The 19,664-nt window shown below is 39.5% G+C and overlaps 1 protein-coding gene across 3 annotated transcripts in view; it reads right to left on the bottom strand.

The window, feature by feature from the left end:
* The window catches only part of ptprfa (protein tyrosine phosphatase receptor type Fa), a 288,662-nt gene extending 269,870 nt beyond the window's left edge, over positions 1–18,792 (bottom strand). For 2 of the 3 annotated variants that reach the window (XM_072683949.1, XM_072683951.1), the window contains exon 1: positions 18,044–18,230. The gene's annotated coding sequence lies outside the window, so the exon portion shown is untranslated. Of the gene's footprint in view, positions 1–18,043; positions 18,231–18,425 lie in introns of those variants that run through there. The other variant, XM_072683950.1, reaches the window with a different exon arrangement.
* Positions 18,793–19,664: the final 872 nt, after the last annotated feature.

Below are 19,664 nucleotides of genomic sequence, written 5' to 3'. Positions count from 1 at the left end.
CATGTTAGCTAATGGCTCCAGTGGCTTGTCCACTCATCTGCACTACATATCAATCATCTTTGTCTGTGGAATTTAAAGTACACACTCAGACAATTGCATGGTGATTTTTGATCTCAGACTGAGTTTTACTGCTTTGTTGTTTTTTTCTCTCACCCAACCCTGTTTGATTCGGTAGATTCGATTTTCATTGGGTTTTATTAAAATCTTTCTAATGTAAGAAAATTATGTGTTGCTTTTTCTCTGCTTTTTTGTTGTTGTTGTTGTTGTTGTTGTTGTAGTGATTGTTCTACGGTGACAAAGGGTTTCATGCTGAAGTTCAAAATTAAATCAAGATAGATCTGGATCTGGAATTTGAGCCATTCCACAAAAAATCTAATCCCAGACACTGTTGTTTTTTATATATATTGTGAATCTTTGAATGAAGATGCTTTTACTGAGAAGCAGGGAGAGAGAAACAGACAGACTGGCCTTGAGAGAGCAGGTGTACAGCAAAACGTAATAAAGTTACATAAATACATCTTCCACCCCTTCTAAATAGCATGAGGATGTTTTTAAAGAGCAGGTTTACAGCAACTTGGTTTTTGTCATGGGACTATATGATCTCAAGGTTCGACCAGTTTCAGTTTGTCTGGATAGCAGTAAGATAACTACCATTTCTTGTTTGTTTTTTTTCTACACTATTTTAAAATTCTATGTATTTATACCCAATCCGATACCATTGTTGAATTGATAAACTATATACCTGAGCATGTGGGAGTTTAAATTTAAATTTACCTTTACATTAAGGCAGCAGGATTCACTTAAACATTAATTTACTAACTTTGTCACTAAAATTAATAATTGTGCTAGTGAATGAATGAACCCACATCAATGGTCCACATTTACTCCTTAATGCACAATAATGCATGTTCAAATCAAACAGGGCAAAATGTTTAAATAAATAAATCAAAATGATACATCAATATTAAGGTTATATATTGTGTTATATTTGATATTTTTCTGTCATTTATTTAAGACTACCATGATTTGCTATGGTCTGAGTGTTCTCAAATCTCATCTGAGCTCTGATCTGCAGATCAAACCAAATAAAATTAATCAACATGTTTCAAACTGATCAAACATAATTAAAAACTGAACTGTTATCACTTTTATAAGCGTCTTTCTTACCATGCTAAACTTTATTATTATACAAGGAAGGGTGTATGTATTTAATTAAACATTGAGAGACTAATGCAAGAAAAACAATCCAAATACAGTGGTGGTGCGTGTGTTAAGTGGTAAAATGAGCAGGAAATCAATGAAGTTAAGAAAAGCATCTGCAAGCTGAAGTGCAGTTGACGTGCTAATCACAGCTAACCACACGCGGTTCCCTTCTTCATGGGGCGCTCACTAATTAGGATCACATTCGCTGTTACAGAACCAAAAGTGACAGGCTGACAACAACAGGCACTGGCTGAGATTAAGAGAGGAGGACAGGTAGGGTGGGAAGAAAAACCCAAAGCCAAATTCAGCATGTGGGCTTTGGTTATATGCAAGGTAGAACTTTCATTAAGCATTCATTAAGTATTTAGTATTTGCAAAAGGGGCCTTATTTTACATTTTTCATGAATTTTATCATGCAGTTTTGCAGGCTGAAGACGCTCCACACAGGAGTGCTATTAGCACTAAAGTAGCTTAAGGTGCTTAACAAGAGTGGGACTTGACAGGAATGGTTGAGCTTCCATTCCAATGTTTCACAAATTCTTATTTCATTTTTCTGAGTTTCACACACTTATTTGCTTTGAGCAAATTCTTGAAGACATTCTTAAAGAGACTTATTTGACATCACATGCCTGACCCTAAGGATTATGCAAGTGACAACTGCTCTTATTGGCTGTGTTTAAAAATCAGGCTAAAATCCAGACTAAAACTTTACTAGCTACAAATCTAGTGATGAGAAGAACATTTTGTCCATAATATGGGAAACTGCTGTTGTGTCACACAGCACTGCCAATTTTATGGAATTCTCTGGAGGAGCTAAGAGCAAACTTAACGTGAACATGTCCAATGCCAAGCATCAGATGAATGCAATCAAATTCTCTCAGCAAGCTTTCAGAGAGGAAAAAAAGATGTTGTTGTAGTGACGGGGGGAAAACCCCTTCCCTAATACTCTTCATTTCAGGAAAAATTTAGTGTGTTTGCAAATGAGGCACAGCAGTGTTGTACATCTACGCAGTGTGCCTATATGGTAGGTGTTTCTTGGCCTGCAAATGTACCTAATAAATATCTCAGCTGCACCCCAGCATGTACTGTATGTAGTCTGAATAGCGTCTCTGCTTGTGTGTGTTTGTCATTTGGGCCAGCTGCAGCTAAGTGTGCCAGACTATAAAGCAGAGCCAACCAAAGAGGCAGAAACTGATCAGCATGCAGCACCGCCACACTGAACGCTCACACATGAAATGAAATGAAACGCTGCCACGTTACAAGATAAAGATCTGTCAAACAACACTGCTTTGAAATATCAGCTTGCAAATACCGCATCATTAGATATGCATGTCCCAGACTGAAAAGTGAGATTTCAAAGGCAGTTGTGTTAATGAAGAACAGAGCGGAAGACAGACAGCAGCTTTGACACCTGCAGATCATTAATGAGAAACAGCAGGGCATGTATAAGGGCTTAAACCTACAGCCAAAATGGTTATTTGTCAGTTAAACTATGAAGACATCGCTATTCTCTCTATGCGGCATACAACTGTGGAAGTGTAGATGCTTTCTTTGAAATGGAAAAGTGTGCGCAGATGTGAAAAGGTTATGGAAAACAAACTCAACATGCGCATCGTCGCAGGGGCCTTCGACACATCACTTGTCGTTGCAAGTGACGGGTTGAATTGTGATCATTTTGGCTTCAAAAAATAAAAGGCCTACATGTGAGATCCTACTCCAAACTACAGAAAGTGAGGGCTCAAAAAGCATTTGTCATTTATAATTCATATATTTCCAACTAGCAGCATCTATGTATTATTTTTATTGTTATTATTATTATTATTATTATTTAATATAGATTAGTCTATTTATCAAAAATAAAAGTTACAAAACTATACCATATATATATATATATATATATATATATATATAAATATATATATATATATATATATATATATATATTTACACACGTATGTACCTTTCATACATACCTTTTATTCATTGTATCTATTGGGAATTTAGTATAAACTATTTTGTATTTTTTAGCTTATTTGTTGTTGTAGTGCCAATTAAAAGTATGTATCCCCTAGCATGTTTCCCCTACACATGAAATCATGGCCAATATAATTTTACAACAAGACTTTACAACAAAACTCTGATGTCAATGTGAAAACAGATTTCAACACAGTAATGTCAATTCCATAAAAATTATATCATTTAAAATATAATGGAATAGAATTATTCAACTCTTTTAAAATGACTAATTCAACAGAGGTCCAGAAAACTGGCATTAGTAGTCTCACAGATAATGAAACATAAATCATTAACAGTGCAGTGGGATTGAAAGATAAATGTGTGGAAAGGCCAATCAATGGTTTGTCAGTATTCCTGGCTACAAATACACCATGAAGACTAAAGAACACTCCACACAAGTAAAAGAAAATCCAGGTCACAGAACATCCTCTGAAGTTAAATCCATCATTAAGCACATATGTGAATTTGCCTAGAGCAGGCCATCCTCACAAACTGAGTCACCATGCAAAAAGGAGACTAGTAAAGAAGGCCACCAAGACTTCTATGACTACTCTGAAGGAGCTAAAGCTTTAGCAGCTGAGATGGGAGAGCCTCTACATACAAAAGCTGTTACCCAGGTTCTTCACCAAGCTTCTAAGAGTTATGGGAGAGTGGCAAAGATAATTAAACCTAAACTACAGTTCACCCAAAGACATGTGGAAGACCAGAAGAGATGAGATGAGACCAAAATGGAGCTCACACTAGATTCTGTTTGGCAGACACCAAACACTACACTTCACCACAAACACCAACCCCATCCTGACTAAGAAGCATGGTGGTGCTTCTCGTCAGCAGGCCCTGGAAGGCTTGTGAAGGTAGATGGTGAAATGAAGGCAGCAAAATATAGGAGGAATCTTGGTGGACAATCTGATTCAGTCTGCAAGAGAACAATTACTTTGGAAAAGATTTATTTTCCAGCAAGGCAATGGCCCGAAGCATACAAAGAAAGCTACACAGAAGTGGTTTAAAGACAACAAGGTAAATGTTTTGGAGTGACCAAGTCAAAGCTCAGACCTTAATCCAACAGAGAATCTGTGGCTGGACTTGAAAAGAACTGATCATGCACAATCCCTGTACAATCTTGAGAACTTGAGCTGTTTTGCAAAGAGGAATAGAGTAAAAAGTGTCAAGACATGCAAGCCTAACTAAGACCTATCCACACAGACTCAGTGCTGTGATTGCGGCCAAAGGTATATCTACTGAATACTAATCTGATACTAATATGTATGCGATCACTTATTTTATATCATATATCATATATATAAAATATATATATTTATATATATATATCATATATTTTATGTGCTTGACATGACTTTGTAAAAAACAAATTTGGCTTTTAAAAAAGCCAAATGATATTGACCATGATTCCATTTCTAAAAGCAATAAAGGGTAAACATGCAAGGGGGTGAATACTTTTTATAGCCACTGTAAAGTCTTATTTCAAATGTCTGCAATTTGAGAAGAAGTGCAGGGTCAGCAAAATGAGAACATATTTTTAAAGTCTTTTAAAAAAAATGTTAATAATAAAGTGTGATAAATCATCCAGTCAAGCCTCGACAAGCAGGATCTTCACGGCCACGTCTAATGTAAGATAAATGTTTTCCGCCCCCATGAGGCATGATGGGAAATGGAGGGGAAATTTGATCATGCCCAGCCGGCAGTGCTGCGGGCAATCAATCAGGTGCATTGATTATAGTTTTCTGACCCACAAAGAGACATGTTTAAGCTGGACCACCGGCTGTGATGTTTTTATTTGGGTTACAACACTCCGGCTATTGTTTCTGCACACTCCGGCTATTGTTTCTGCACTATTATTCTGCACTTCTATTGCTTCTTTACCTTCCGAAGGTTAATTACCGTCCAGTGCTGAGGAAGGAAGGCACTAATAAACTGCATCCAAAACTGTGTGCGCAAGATGTCAATATGCCAATAAAAAGGTTCAAAACACTTTCACATTTTTATGGTTAAATGATTTCCATTCATTTGGAATCGCCTCAGACAAATTCAATTATACTGTTGAAATGAACACCCACTGCCGTTACATTTTTAGGATCATTCAACAGTCTGGGCAACTCTGCTCGACTCTCAAATTAAGAAAGCAGTTATAATTCTTAGTTTCAAAAAAAAAAAAGTTATTATATCAAGTATATTTTAGCTCATTTTATCCTCCGGCAACCACGCTTGTTTTTCAGCTCACAGAAAAGATCTTCAATACCTCTCTCGACAAAAACCAAGAGATAAGAGAACAAAACAGCCGTTCATCCTCGTCCTCTCTTACATTAAAACAATGCTTCCTACTGGCAGCTTGCAAACAACATCTCGCCACTCATAAATTCACGGTGGCTTTTTACTCTATGTCTCGGGGAATTTATAACTGAAATAAACTTGAACTGTGGCCATGAAAATGCTTATATCCCCCGCCGGTAACATGCCTAACTATTTGCGCCATCGCCGGGCGATAAATCATGCGTAGCCTGGCTTGTCTAAGCCGAAACGTTTTCAGACCCATTTACCACTGATAATGCCCTGCTGCTGGTCGGGTCTAAGGGGGACCGTGGTCAGGAAGGCTCATGAATCACTGGCTGCTTTCATCCCAACTGGGCCTAAAACACCAGCTCATTCACCTGAGGTCAGGGTAGACAGGACGTGGTTGTAGCAAAAAGAAAAAAGAAAGAAAAAAATAGCTTTATTTAATTATGCTGTGAATTTCCCTTCAGTCAAACAGTAAGATATTGTACCCTGACAAACATTAAATTCTATTTTTAATATGTAAACTACTCCCTTACTTCATTTTGTTGAGTGTATTTTTTGTTTACAGTGAGCAGGTAATTAGGGACAATTGAAACATTAGGGCAATTATAATTGTGAACCTACAAAGTGCTCCTCTATAGGTGCACTAAGGATGTGTACACAATAAAATGGCCAATGAGTATGACAGCAATAAATGGGATGTATTTACTTGCAGCTTCACCACACTTGAAACTTACGGAGAGGTAATGGCAGCTTTCTCTTCTCTGAATACATGACACTTTGACTTAGTAAGTTAAATTCATGTTTACCCAACTAACTGCAAATGACAAGACGTTTGATTGAATGTAGTGTACAGTGTTGGAGCATAAAGACCAAATTTAAGGGAGCTTGTGGGTTCCATACTTAAGCAGATAACTTGCTAATGAGACTGAGTGATCTCTGAAGGCAAACACAGAGAGAATGTATATCTAGAACTGCATTACAGTGGGGAAAAAAAGTATTTAGTCAGTCACCAATTGTGCAAGTTCTCCCACTTAAAAAGATGAGAGAGGCCTGTAACTGACATCATAGGTAGACCTCAACTATGAGAGACAAAATGAGAAAAAAAAAATCTGAAAATTGCATTGCATTATTTATTTGCAAATAATGGTGAAAAATAAGTATTTGGTCAATAACAAAAGTTCATCTCAATACTTTGTTATATATCCTTTGTTGGCAATGACAGAGGTCAAACGTTTTCTGTAAGTCTTCACAAAGTTGCCACACACCGTTGCTGGTATGTTGGCCCATTCCTCCATGCAGATCTCCTCTAGAGCAGTGATGTTTTGGGGCTGTCGGCGGGCAACACGGACTTTCAACTCCCTCCAAAGGTTTTCTATGGGGTTGAGATCTGGAGACTGGCTAGGCCACTCCAGGACCTTGAAATGCTTCTTACGAAGCCACTCCTTTGTTGCCCTGGCAGTGTGCTTGGGATCACTGTCATGCTGAAAGACCCAGCCACGTTTCATCTTCAATGCCCTTGCTGATGGAAGGAGGTTTGCACTCAAAATCTCACAATACATGGCCCCATTCATTCTTTCATGTACATGGACCAGTCGTCCTAGTCCCTTTGCAGAGAAACAGCCATAAAGCATGATGTTGCCACCCCCATGCTTCACAGTTGGTATGGTGTTCTTTGGATGCAACTCAGCATTCACTCTCCTCCAAACACAATGAGTTGTACCCAACAGTTCTACTTTGGTTTTATCTGACCATAAGACATTCTCCCAATACTCTTCCGGAACATCCAAATGCTCTCTAGCAAACTTCAGATGCCCCCGGATATGTACTGGCTTAAGCAGGGGAACACGTCTGGCGGAGTCCCTGGCGGTGTAGTGTGTTACTGACGGTAGCCTTTGTAACGCTGGTCCCAGCTTTCTGCAGGTCATTCACTAGGTACCCCTGTGTGGTTCTGGGATTTTTGCTCACCATTCTTGTGATCATTTTGCCCACTGGCTGAAATCTTGCATGGAGCCCCTGATCGAGGGAGATTAGCAGTGGTCTTGTAGGTCTCCCATTTTCTGATTATTGCTCCCACAGTAGATTATTTCACACCGAGCTGCTTGCCTATTGCAGATTCAGTCTTCCCAGCCTGGTGCAGGTCTACAATTTTGTTTCTGGTGTCCTTCAACAGCTCTTTGGTCTTTGGTCTTCACCATAGTGGAGTTTGGAGTGTGACTGTTTGAGGTTGTGGGCAGGTGTCTTTTATACTGTTAACGAGTTCAAACAGGTGCCATTAATACAGGTAATGAGTGGAGGACAGAGAAGCCTCTTAAAGAAGAAGTTACAGGTCTGTGGCAGCCAGAAATCTTGCTTGTTTGTAGGTGACCAAATACTTATTTTCCACCATTATTTGCAAAAATAATTCTTTAAAAATCAGACAATGTGATTTTCAGATTTTTTTTCTCATTTTGTCTCTCATAGTTGAGGTCTACCTATGATGTCAATTACAGGCCTCTCTCATTTTTTTAAGTTGGAGAACTTGCACAATTGGTGACTGACTAAATACTTTTTTTCCCCACTGTACATACACACATCACACACAGAACTTTTGCAATTCAGCTTAGCATTATCTTGTACTTTACTGTTTTGCATGTTTTGCACAATGCACTACATTACATGTTTATATTGAATGCCTCCTTTTTCTATTTGCTAAAATAGTGTATGTTTGATGTGTCTACATTTTGTTATTCCTATCTTGATATATTTTATATTAGACTTTCTTTTTTCTTTTCTGTTTCTGTTCTGTTCTTTTCTTCCATTTTACATATTCCTTCCTTGATTCTCATTTTTATCGTTTCATCTGACCAGGTGGTAATCAAAGCATGTCACTACTAGTTGTAGCATGTATGACTATGTATGCAGCAAATACATTTAATACTTTTTTAAACTTAAGAATGCCAGCAACAAACAAAATAATTTAAATAAATTAACCATTTTAACCAATTAAAACCTTCCCTGACCAAGGCCTAACATCACTTAACTGGCCCAGTTCTAATGAATAAGTTCAGCTTAACTCGAGAGGCATCAGAGCTGCAAAGTACTTTGAGAGAGACATGTCAAACTGCAGAGACTTTGCAAGCCCGAGCTATGAGTGGAGTGACTTCAGCAATGAGAATAAATTCATTTTAATTAAAAAGAAATTTTTAAAGATATTTCCTTTATACTTTAAAAGGACATTTTCTTTCGCTATGCTTAATGTCAGAGATCACAAGTGGTGTTTCGTTTGTAAGCCAATAAGGCCTGAATAGATGTAAGTAGCTTGCAGTATCCAGAAGTGGAAACTATGAAGGGCTATATTGAGGACGTCATTGTGACAGACATGATGGAATATTTTATTAACCCGCAGAGCTTTGATATATACTCTTGAGCTTCAGTCCCTGGAATATGTCAAGGCCGGAGATGGACCATTTGGCCCAGTGCTCTATTACAACTGCCCACTCTAACACCTATCTATTCCCCATCTGAGAGGGCCTCCATAAAACTCCCATAAAAAGATGGAGTAGCGGGTCACCTGCGGATTCGCCTGTGCACGCCACAGCTCATAAAACACACAAGTGTACTTGATCTGGCCTTAGAGCTTACAAATATGAATCTCCAGTCCATCAAGCCTGCTCTTTCATGTCGACCCGACCTGCTACGTGACAGGCAGGAAACATCTCTTCCTCTGGGCCAATGGACTAAGAGCTATAAACAGAGACTTATCTGACTCTCATTTGCTTCCAGACAGTCTAATCAACATGGGTGAGACCAAACAGAGCGGGCAAGATCCTATGAACAAAACATGATAATGTGCTGATCATACTGTATTTATCAGAATCAATTAGATTGTGATCCTTTTCCCTCTAAATACATTTCAGATTTCAGATTATCGTCAAAAGCCCCTCACAAAAGCCCCTTTCCCCTCACAGCAATAAATCTGTCACAGAAAGATGACAGCACTCTGTTTAGGATAGCCAAAAGGTTTTGGACATTTCACAGCAAAACTGACAGCACTGAATTACTTTTAACAGAGTTCACACTTATGGGGGATTGTAATAATTTTGTATCTGTCATCTTAGAAGCATTTCTTCAGTCTGGTGGACTGTGTTAGCCCTTGTGCCAAAGGACTAGTGGTGTGTGTAGGTATGTGTAAGGGAGTTACAACTACACTGATATATGATTACTTGTAAAATAAACATGAATAAATTACATATGTAGATCTTCAAAAAGCAGTAGCAGAATATGGTGAAATTGTGAAATTTAAAATAGTTATGACAAATACTGTAAGTGTTCAAACATTTTGGTTCAGAAGTAGAATATGGGGCCATATGAATTTGGAAATTTCTTTGACCCCTTATCCGTACTGTAAAAGCATTAAGCTAAATATAATGACAATCTTGTAACTATTAAACATAGCTTAGCATAGTGTAACCATGGAAAATGGTTGTCATGTTATCATAGAAATACACATAGCTTAAGCATGGAAATGGGGGTAGCACAACAATGGAAATAAGCATGACTTGTCTGTGGAAATGGGAATATTGTAGTCATGGCAATAGGATAGCTTTTTCATGGGAGTGAGTGTAGCGTAACAACAGAACTTAACTGCGGAATTTACTGCAGCATTACCATGGAAATAAACATTTCCATGGAAATGTGTGCAGCATTACTATGGAAATAGACATATCTTAACCACGGAACTAGATGTAGCATTACCAGGGAAATAGACATAGCTGAACAATGGAAATCGATGTAGCATAACCATGGAAATATCATGCAAATGGGGGTAGCATAACACTGCATAACTATAGCTTCATATGAGTGAGTGTAGCGTAACAACAAGGCATAACTTAACCATGGAACTTAATGTAGTATTACCATGGAAATAGATATAGTGTAACCATGGAAATGTGTGTAGCACTGCAATGAAAATAGACATATCTTAACCATGGAAATGGATGTAGCATTAATATGGAAATTGGCATAGCTTATTTATTAAAATGGCTGTTACTTAGCTTTGGAAAAGAACCTAGCTTATCCTTAAAAATGTCTCTTGCATTGCCTTTAAAAAGGCATAGCTTAACCAAAGAAATAGGCTTAGTTTAACCATGTAAACTGATCAGTAACTTGTTGTTAGATTTCTATCAGTCATCATGTTACAACTGTAGCTTTATCATGCACAGCTGAGCAATGATGGCAATTTATTTAGAGGGGGTGTGAGGTATGAACTGGATTTTAAAAAGTAGTTTCACTGCTCTGTGCTTCTTAGTATTATATCATAAACTAGTTGATGATACCTACCCCCAGTGTGAGGGATGTGGGGCATTTTTTCTTTTTTGACCTTTGACAGAAGCACAGATTTGTGCAATGAAAGTAGACAAGTGCACAATTGTGCAGAGGTTCGTGGATTCAATCAGCTCAGCAGTGCAGACTGGCAAAATGGAGGGGGAAAGAAGGTAAAAGAAGGAGTGGGATTGGTTTGATATCTCTCTGATATCTAATGTATGATAGCTGGAGGCATAGCACAGCCTCCGAATCTCCATCAAGCTGAATAAATCATGTGAGATTTTAAGGGAGATTAGCTGAGATTTCTAAGGTTTTCTGGAATCGGTTGGTTGATGGTGTTGTGACTGCCACAAACCTTCTTGAACTGAATACATGAATAGGTTTAAATGCTACATTTCTTTTTTTCCTCCACATTAGTATGTTAACCCTTAGAGCACTAACCTAAATGTATTTAAATTGTGCAATGCTAAACATATTGTGTTAATAATTAAAGCACACAGTTATTGCCTATTCAAAGAGCTATAGAGTGAGAAATATTATATGTAAACATGCCATTGCTAACACTGGTGACATGTAAACCTTTTATTAGCTTAATATCCTGTATTCTTATCAAAATGTTAATATGCCATGTGATATTGTGTATATGTCCTTAGTTCATCAAGCTGGTTCACATCACATTTGGAAATAATCTGCGGGCGCCTACATAAAACCTATGCTTTTAAAAGCAAGCATGGTGTGAGACAAAGATAAAATGCAAACTGGTCGTGAAATTCTGTAATTCACTATAGACTCTATTTGGATGCAAAAGGCTTGTACTGTCTATCTGTTCTCATGTTGAGTCATCATCCGGTGGAGGAACAAATCAGGTCCATGTAGGACGTTCTGAAAATTAATGTCTACCCTGACAGAGTGTCATAGATTAAATTAGGCTGTCAAAGGGCACTGCCTACTGAAGACGCTTTTTAGCTTAATCTACGTCTGGAAAGCCTAAATAAATAAGAGCTTCCCACAGAGTTTGAAAAATAGTGCTCACAAAATAAAGCCCAGATTTAGTGTCATTCTTTATAGTGGTTTGATCTGTAGCATATTGACTGCAGTAAGATGTCCATGAATAAGCTCCCATGTGGAAGAGCAATTTCAACACTGTGCTGCTACCAGTTTTAGCCATATATCTGAACAGCCAAGAGTTATCTACAGCGGTTCATGAATATATGCAGACTTGCTGTATAGACACTATAAAACTCTCCCTTCTACCTTTCCCGTTGTCTTTCATGAGTCAATAATGCTATCTGCCATTGCTGATTTTTTTTTTGGACGCTAAATCTGTTGTCTTAAAGTTGTAAAATAAATCTTATTATGTAACATTACTGGTTGCTTGATGAGTTAAATCTGCAGGTAGGACTACTGACATACGCTAGCCTAACACTCCATTAAGAGCACCTGTAAACCTACTCATTAATGCAATTACCTAATCAGCTAATCATGTGGCAGCAGTGCAATGCATAAAATCCTGCAGATACAGACAAGCAGCTTCAGCAAATGCTGATGAAAGAGGTCAGCGGAAAATGGCTAAAAGAAAGGCTGTGGTAATTCAGCTAACTCAGGTACTGCCTATCTCACTGCATGTCTCATGACACGTCAAACATCGGGGCAAATGGGCTTCAATGGCAGAAGACCACTTTGGTTTCTACTTCTGAGGCTGCAGTGGGCACAGGCTCACCAAACAGAACAGCTGAAGACTAGAGAAATGTAGCCTGGGCTGATGAATCTTACTTTCTGCAGATGCACACTCATGGTAAAGACAGAATGTGGCACCAACAGCACAAGTCATCGCCCAAGCCCAACCTGCCTTGTGTCAACAGCTCAGGCTGATGGAAGTGGTGCAATGATGTGAGGAGTATTTTCATGGGCCAGTTAAAAAAAATATGATTATCACTTAAAAACCACAGCCTTGAGTAGACCTTAAGTGTTGTTTCTGTGATGTGCATCCCTTCATGGCCAATTTACCCATCTAATGGCTGCTTCCAGCATGATAATGCATGATAATGCATGTCACTGGTTTCATGAACATAACAATTCCCAGTCACCGGAGATTCACAGCATGAACGTGCACCCAAAAAATCTGCAGGATGCAATCATGTCAATGTCAACCAGAAGCTGAAAGGAATGCTTTCAATATCTTATGGAATTTACACTATAAAGTACACTTGGTGAGTGTACATTACATCTAGGAACATTCTTTCAGTTGTAAAATGTATGAGGTTTTGTTTGGTGACAAACAACTCACCTTTTACCTAGAACAAATGAATGCAAAGCAGGTCATGTCAGTATGTATTAGTCTATAAAAGATATACCTGTGTAAACCAAAACCCGTCAGGTGAAACAAAATACATCCTGAGACAAGCCCAAGAAAAAGCACTAGATAGAGCCATTTCGGAATGATGTGGCTGGCCTTGCTGATTAAACATTCTGGGATTGTTTTTGGAGTAAGGTTAATGGATCTCAAGTTTTGGACTTTAGATCATGTATATAAGGTAATTTGACGCAGCATTCAGAATTCAAGGTTAAAACGGCTGATTTACCAAAGTAGCAAAAAGATTAAACATCCATGCCAAGAAGCACCTATTACATGTTGCAGAATGCATCTCACCTTCTCTCTATTTCTCTCTCTCTCTTTCGCTCGCTGGAAATAAAGCCAATGAAAAAGATCATCAAAGTGTTCTTAATTAAGGGAAACGGCAGAGGGGATTAACGAACACTGAGGCACAATGAAGGTTGAATTGCTGGAAGAGACAGCGCTGCATTTTCCCCCCCACCAGTCAATGTTTCTCCTGACGCTGTCTTTCCAAACGCCATGCAGAGTTTGTTCTGGGGTGATGAGGAGTGAAGGTAGATCAGACTGACAGCCCTACCTGCTTGTACCACTGATATGGAGCTGCTGAATAAACCCCGCAGGTCGGGATATGCAAGCCTTTCGTCTGCTGCTAATGATCAAAAGAACCGCCAATGTTTTGGAGCGCATGCCTTGGTTGTTTTAATGTCATGCTGAAAAGTACAAAGTGTCCCCCTCCTACTGGAGCTGACAGCGCTCACTTCAAAGAGCTGAACTCATCCTCTTACTCGAAATGTACACTCGTGTGCCCCTGCACAGACCAATGCTGGGAAAAAACGGGTTCATTTCAATGAATGAGGAAAAAAAACTTATGACTTTGTGTCAATGGTGACGTCAATGTTGTCAATTTTCCACTGGATCATCTTAATTGACCTTAAAATTGATCTATTTCTATTTTTATTTTATTTTTTTAGCATTTGTTGGCTTCTGTTGTTTTGGGGTTACTTTGGGGTTCAACATATAATGACTTATTTTCCCACAGATTGCTTTTAGAGGGGCCATTTAACATGTGGGTGATGCCAGTCATTAAGATCTTATTATTCAAACCCTGCACCACTCAAACTGTGAAAGCTTAAAAATCTAGTGTTTTATACAGTGATTAAACCTTATTCAGCTCTCTTCCATTAGCTTTGCTCTCTTTTGTCTAGTGGTTTGGTTTCTTATAGGACAACAGGAAGCACCCATTTGCTAATGTCAAGTAGTAGCTGGCAGCTAATGTTAGTGCTTTTTGTGTGCTTGTCAGGTACTTAATCAGCACTCTGAAAAGCACAACATGACTCTACAGTTGAATACTACTTATCTAACCCTGCTTAGCCTCCAAGCCTCCAAGCTTAGCTGTGGTAGGGCTGTGATGATTTCAATATATTATTGCAAAATTGAACCGATAGGTCTCTTGCGCTTTTCAAAGAATTTTCATATTTCAAAGAAACCTTGTCAATAAATGAAACTAGATATCTGGGTTAAAACAGGCAGAGTAAAGTGGGTGGGAAGGCAGGCAGAGAAACCGGGAAGAGTTTTACATGCACCAACCCCTAAGATTTTCCGAAAGGGAATTCTATGACCTGTGATTGAGGTCTGGAACAACAGGCTTCGAGAAAGTTCTATCTGAGAGATTTTATTTATCAGAGCCAAAGTAATCAGTATAGTCTTTTAGTGCTGTAGAAGTCATCTTGAATAAAGAATAAAGAAAAATTATATTTATGTTGCTTTCCTAAGCTGCTGAAATCCTACTTTCTGCTTATTATGAAAATGCTGTGATTGGATGTTCTGTTCTATGTTCTTGTTCTGTGTTGGAATGCAATAAAATCACTCCCAGCCAGAAATGCTGGTGGAACAACAGCCATCCAGAGTAAATCAAACACCCAGGCACTCTTTTTGTGGAAGAAAAATGTGAGCAACTTGACTGTTATGCAGATGTGGTTCATTAACTCAATTTCAAACAACAGCATCCAGTTCTTTTCTTCATTAAAGGCCAAAAGACATTCTATAATAACATGCATATTAAGGGCAGTAACAAATGTATTGATTAGGTCATCATTAGTTAATCTATTGACTACTAGTCAATGAATTGACTGATTGAATCATTATACTTTCTTCAGCTGGACTCGGTGGAAAAAGGCATTTCTTCTTTTATGTCCCAGGAAAATAGAAGTCACCCCCCCCACACACACACACACACTTTCTTTAGTGTATTACAATCTGTCCAAGCGGCCGTATAAATTACTTGAACTTTTGAATGGATCAAATAAATTGTTTTGTTTTAATCAACATATTAAACGACCTGACTAATCCATTTTATACACAAATCGCTACAGCCAAGCACATACAGTATATTAGAATAACATCATAACATCATAAAAACATAAAAACACTCGACCATTACTCAGAATCCTCCTTTTTTCGGGAAAGAGTCCATTTTAATGAGACTAAATGAACAGCAAAAATGGCCATTCAGAGATTGTAACAAGCATGTCTAAATGGATCATTTCTCCAAAGAGATTCAGAGTCAATAAAAAAAGACCCTGCTAGCCTTTGAGTCATGTTTTCAATTTCCAGAGTTACAGACTTCCTTCGTATTTCATCCAGGTTGTATATGATGAACTCTCTTACATTACCACAGGGACAGTGGTTCACAACCTGCTGCATCACAGAAAAACAAAAACACCACACGCAACACCAAACATAATGAAGCACAAAAAATAACCATTCAGCAGCCCGCTCTGCTCATCCCTGAAATTACAGATAATTTATCAACGTGATATACTGAGTGAACAGGGGCAGAGATAGGGAAAGAGATAGGGGGAGAGAGAGAGTGAAGGTAAGGGTGAGAGAAAGAAGGACAAACAGACAGAGTCAGAAGAGCCAGAGAAAATCTCTCCAGAATTGCTAATTAGCTGCAGCAGCAGCAGCATTATGCTTGGTTCTCGGTTTACTACTGAGGCCTCCTCATCCACACCAGTAGCTACAGTGGGATTTCATTAGCTCAGGACAAAGGCACAAGAACCACCACAAAAAAAAAAAAAAAAAAACACCTTAACAAAAATCACTGAAAAGTAAGAAACTAAGTAAAAAAAAGACCTATAAGTAAGTCTAAAAACAACACTTCTCAACTAAACTAAAGCTAAAAACATCATTATCGAGTTTTATAATAATAGTAACAGAGCAAGCTTATCTGACACACTGCTTTAACCCCTTCAAAAGCCTATGTTTGTACAGAAGTCCCTGTAGTGTGTATATGCCTTGGTGTGCAATAAGCCTTGGAGTGTTAAGGGGTTGATCTTAGTCTCCAACACAAAACACACAGCCACCCACAACTGAGTCTAACAAATTACTTTGAATCTACAAAAGCACTAAAACAGAAGGGCCGGAGAAAGTTCTCTTCTGCAAGGCTAATTAGCCACAGGGCAGCATTATGCTTCGGCCCCTGTTTACTATCGAGACCTCCACATCCACACAAGCCACTAGAGTGGCATTTCATTAGTTCAGAAAGCAGCAGCACAAGACCATGGCAGAGAATGGCTTAGCACACAGGGTAAAATGCAGCTTTTCTGGACTGGAAATGACACAATATAATCCAAGGACTTACCAACCCACATATAACATAACCACTAGAGAGTCTTCCATATGTAAATACAAACACCACTCACGAGAGCACAACTGCTGCATTAAAATTGCATTAAAATTCCTCAGCGCCTTCCAACCTATTCTCTATCTGCTGCTTCTAGTGCATATGGTGGATTACAACGCACAGCAGCGTCTCTGTACTTGGAAAAGAACAGAAAAAAAAAAAAAAACCTGTTGCCCCAAAACACACACATACGATATACAAGGCCATGGGCAGGTGCTGAATGAACAGATACACGTAACCCATACTAGCTTTATCACATTAATAACAGAATTGTCAACAAGCCTGATTTTAACTGTGTCAGTCACTCACTGCAACCACACTACCTCAAATTAGGTCAACCACAAACAACCATAAACTTCACGCTTTCATCATTTTCTTAACAGGTTTGAGACGCAGGCCTAAAGCAGTGTTTGCTGCACAAACTAATAGCACATAATTACGTCACTATTCATTTTTTTTTTTAACATGGGAGCTTGCGCTTGGGTGAGACAGAGGAGAGGGATGTCAGCAATCTTAGAGAAACACACTTACAGAGAAACACACAGATACACACAGATACACACACACACATATAGACATAGACACACACACACACATATATATATAGCATCATCGTTGTCTAATGTGAGAGCTCAAATATATATATATATATATAGGAGATCTCACATACACTCTTAGACACACACTCATACCCACATCCACATCATCCCATAAACTGTTGCATGGCACAGTATGACGCACGAGCGCTGCTGCTCACGAATCCTAAACGTGTCGTAACTCAGTCCCACTGTGAGGCGACGACGACAACGACGATGATGCTAATGATGATGCTGTTTGCTTAAAAGAGGCTCTGAAACGGCGCGTGTGTCTGCGCTTGGATATGTGTTTGTATGTGTGTGTGTGTGTGTGTGTGTGTGTGTGTGGACAGTCCTTCCAACTTCAGCATGCACGGACCAAACCCCACAGAACACACAGGACATACAGCGCAGAAAGCAGATCACTGCAGTAAAAGTGACATGAAGTGTTAGACCCCCGCGGAGCATCACAGGATCAGCGAGCCCCTGACATCACTAATCGAGAGGAATGCAAATGTGCAGACACTCAGCTGGAATGCCCAACGCTAGCCTGACGTAGTGTTCTCACACCTTCTTATACTGATGTGAAAGAAGAGTAGCACCTAAAAGCTCGCGGACTCTCCGACTCACCAGCAGAACAGCAGCGCATCCCTCAGCGCACCCCCAGTCAGCGCCGCACGCGCAGCAAATCTCTTATTTTCTCAGTCAGCGCGAAACACCACGAGTTTGAACCGCACGTGCCCGCGTGCACCCGCACCCCGAACAGCGGCTGAAGTCGAACTGCATCGCTTTCTTATCACAACAGCATGTGCGCCCGTTTAGTTGGAGGGTCTTCAGTCAGCAGCCCCTCTGACCGCGCGTGGGAACGACAGAACAGATCACAGGAAGAAAAGAAAAAACAAACAAAAAAAACAACAACAACAACAGCCCAGAGCGACAACAGAAAATCCCGGAGCTCGTGCACCTGCAAGCCCACCTTAAACTCCACATTAAACTCCCCCCGGTCACTCACTCTGTGTCCGTGCTGCATGAGGCTCGTCTCCTTCTCAGTAGCTCTCTCTCTCTCTCTCTCTCTCTCTCTCTCTGTGTTTCTCTCTCTCCCTCTCTCTCTCTCTCTCTCCCTCTCTGGTTCGCTCGCGCGCTCTGAATCCTCGCGCAGTTCCTCTCGGTTCCTCGGTGGGTTCCTCTACCACACGCCCTCCACAAAATTCAGCTCCATGTCCTCGCGCTGATGTGGAATAAAAAGGAGAGGTAAAAGGTCCGTTTGGTGAAAGAGGCGCGGGGGGTCAGGGTCTGTATTCCGCGCGCGGGGGCTCAAGGCTCCTTCTTATAGTTGATCACCAAAAACTCCAGCAGACCTGCTGCCTCGCAAACCTCCCTCACACTCTGCGCTCTCTGCTGCGCTCTCTCTCTCTCTCTCTCTCTCTCTCTCTCTCTCTCTCTCTCTCAGGGTCGTTTACCGAGTGAGTCTCGCGCTTTTCCCGGACCGGACACCGGAAGTGCTGTGCTCCCGTCAGTAAGGCTGACTCTCCACCTGCGCTTGAAACCGTTAGTTAAAGCTGAACGTTAGAAAAAAGCACCATTTAAAAGCCTAATCGAACCGTTATTTGATTTTTGCATCAACAGTAAAGCTGCTTTGGTGATGAAAAGAACCCGGATTTCCTAAGAAAAAAAAAAAAGAACCTAGAATTTAATCCTGCAAACTAACCCTTAACCTGTGGAGAAAAAAACTATATGAGTTTATGATTAATCTCCTAAATTGTTATTTGAGCAATGTCATAAAATTCCCAATTTGCCCCCTTTTTTTAGAACCTGGTTGAAAAAGAGATTTGTAAATAAGAATCCACATTAACTTCATCCACCTAGAACCTGTCTATTATGCAGGGTTCTTTAATCCCATAAAAATGTTCTTTACCCTTACACTTAATGGAGTTAGTCCAACACTCCTAACGTGTTCTCACATATAAAAGAATCTTCCTTTGCCACGCTTTAGGCAGAGTGGGAAGAGTGGTTCTTGTATGGCATTGCTCGTTCTTTGACAGCATTATTTTTAATGAGCGTTAAAGTCTAAAAAAATAAACATTAGAGATGACATAATAACTACTATGTTTCACACCATGAAAAGCATCTGAGAAAACTCCTGTTTGATTGAAGACTTAGCGTGCTGGAGAGGTGATGCACTGTTCTACTGTGCAGTGACACCTGCAAAAGTATGACTTTAATAAAAGAGCCATGAGAAGAAAACCTTTTC

Source organism: Salminus brasiliensis, chromosome 7, assembly GCF_030463535.1.
Source record: "Salminus brasiliensis chromosome 7, fSalBra1.hap2, whole genome shotgun sequence".
Taxonomy (NCBI): domain Eukaryota; kingdom Metazoa; phylum Chordata; class Actinopteri; order Characiformes; family Bryconidae; genus Salminus; species Salminus brasiliensis.
Note: the sequence above shows the minus strand (reverse complement) of the source record. Positions and strands in the feature narration are given on the sequence as shown.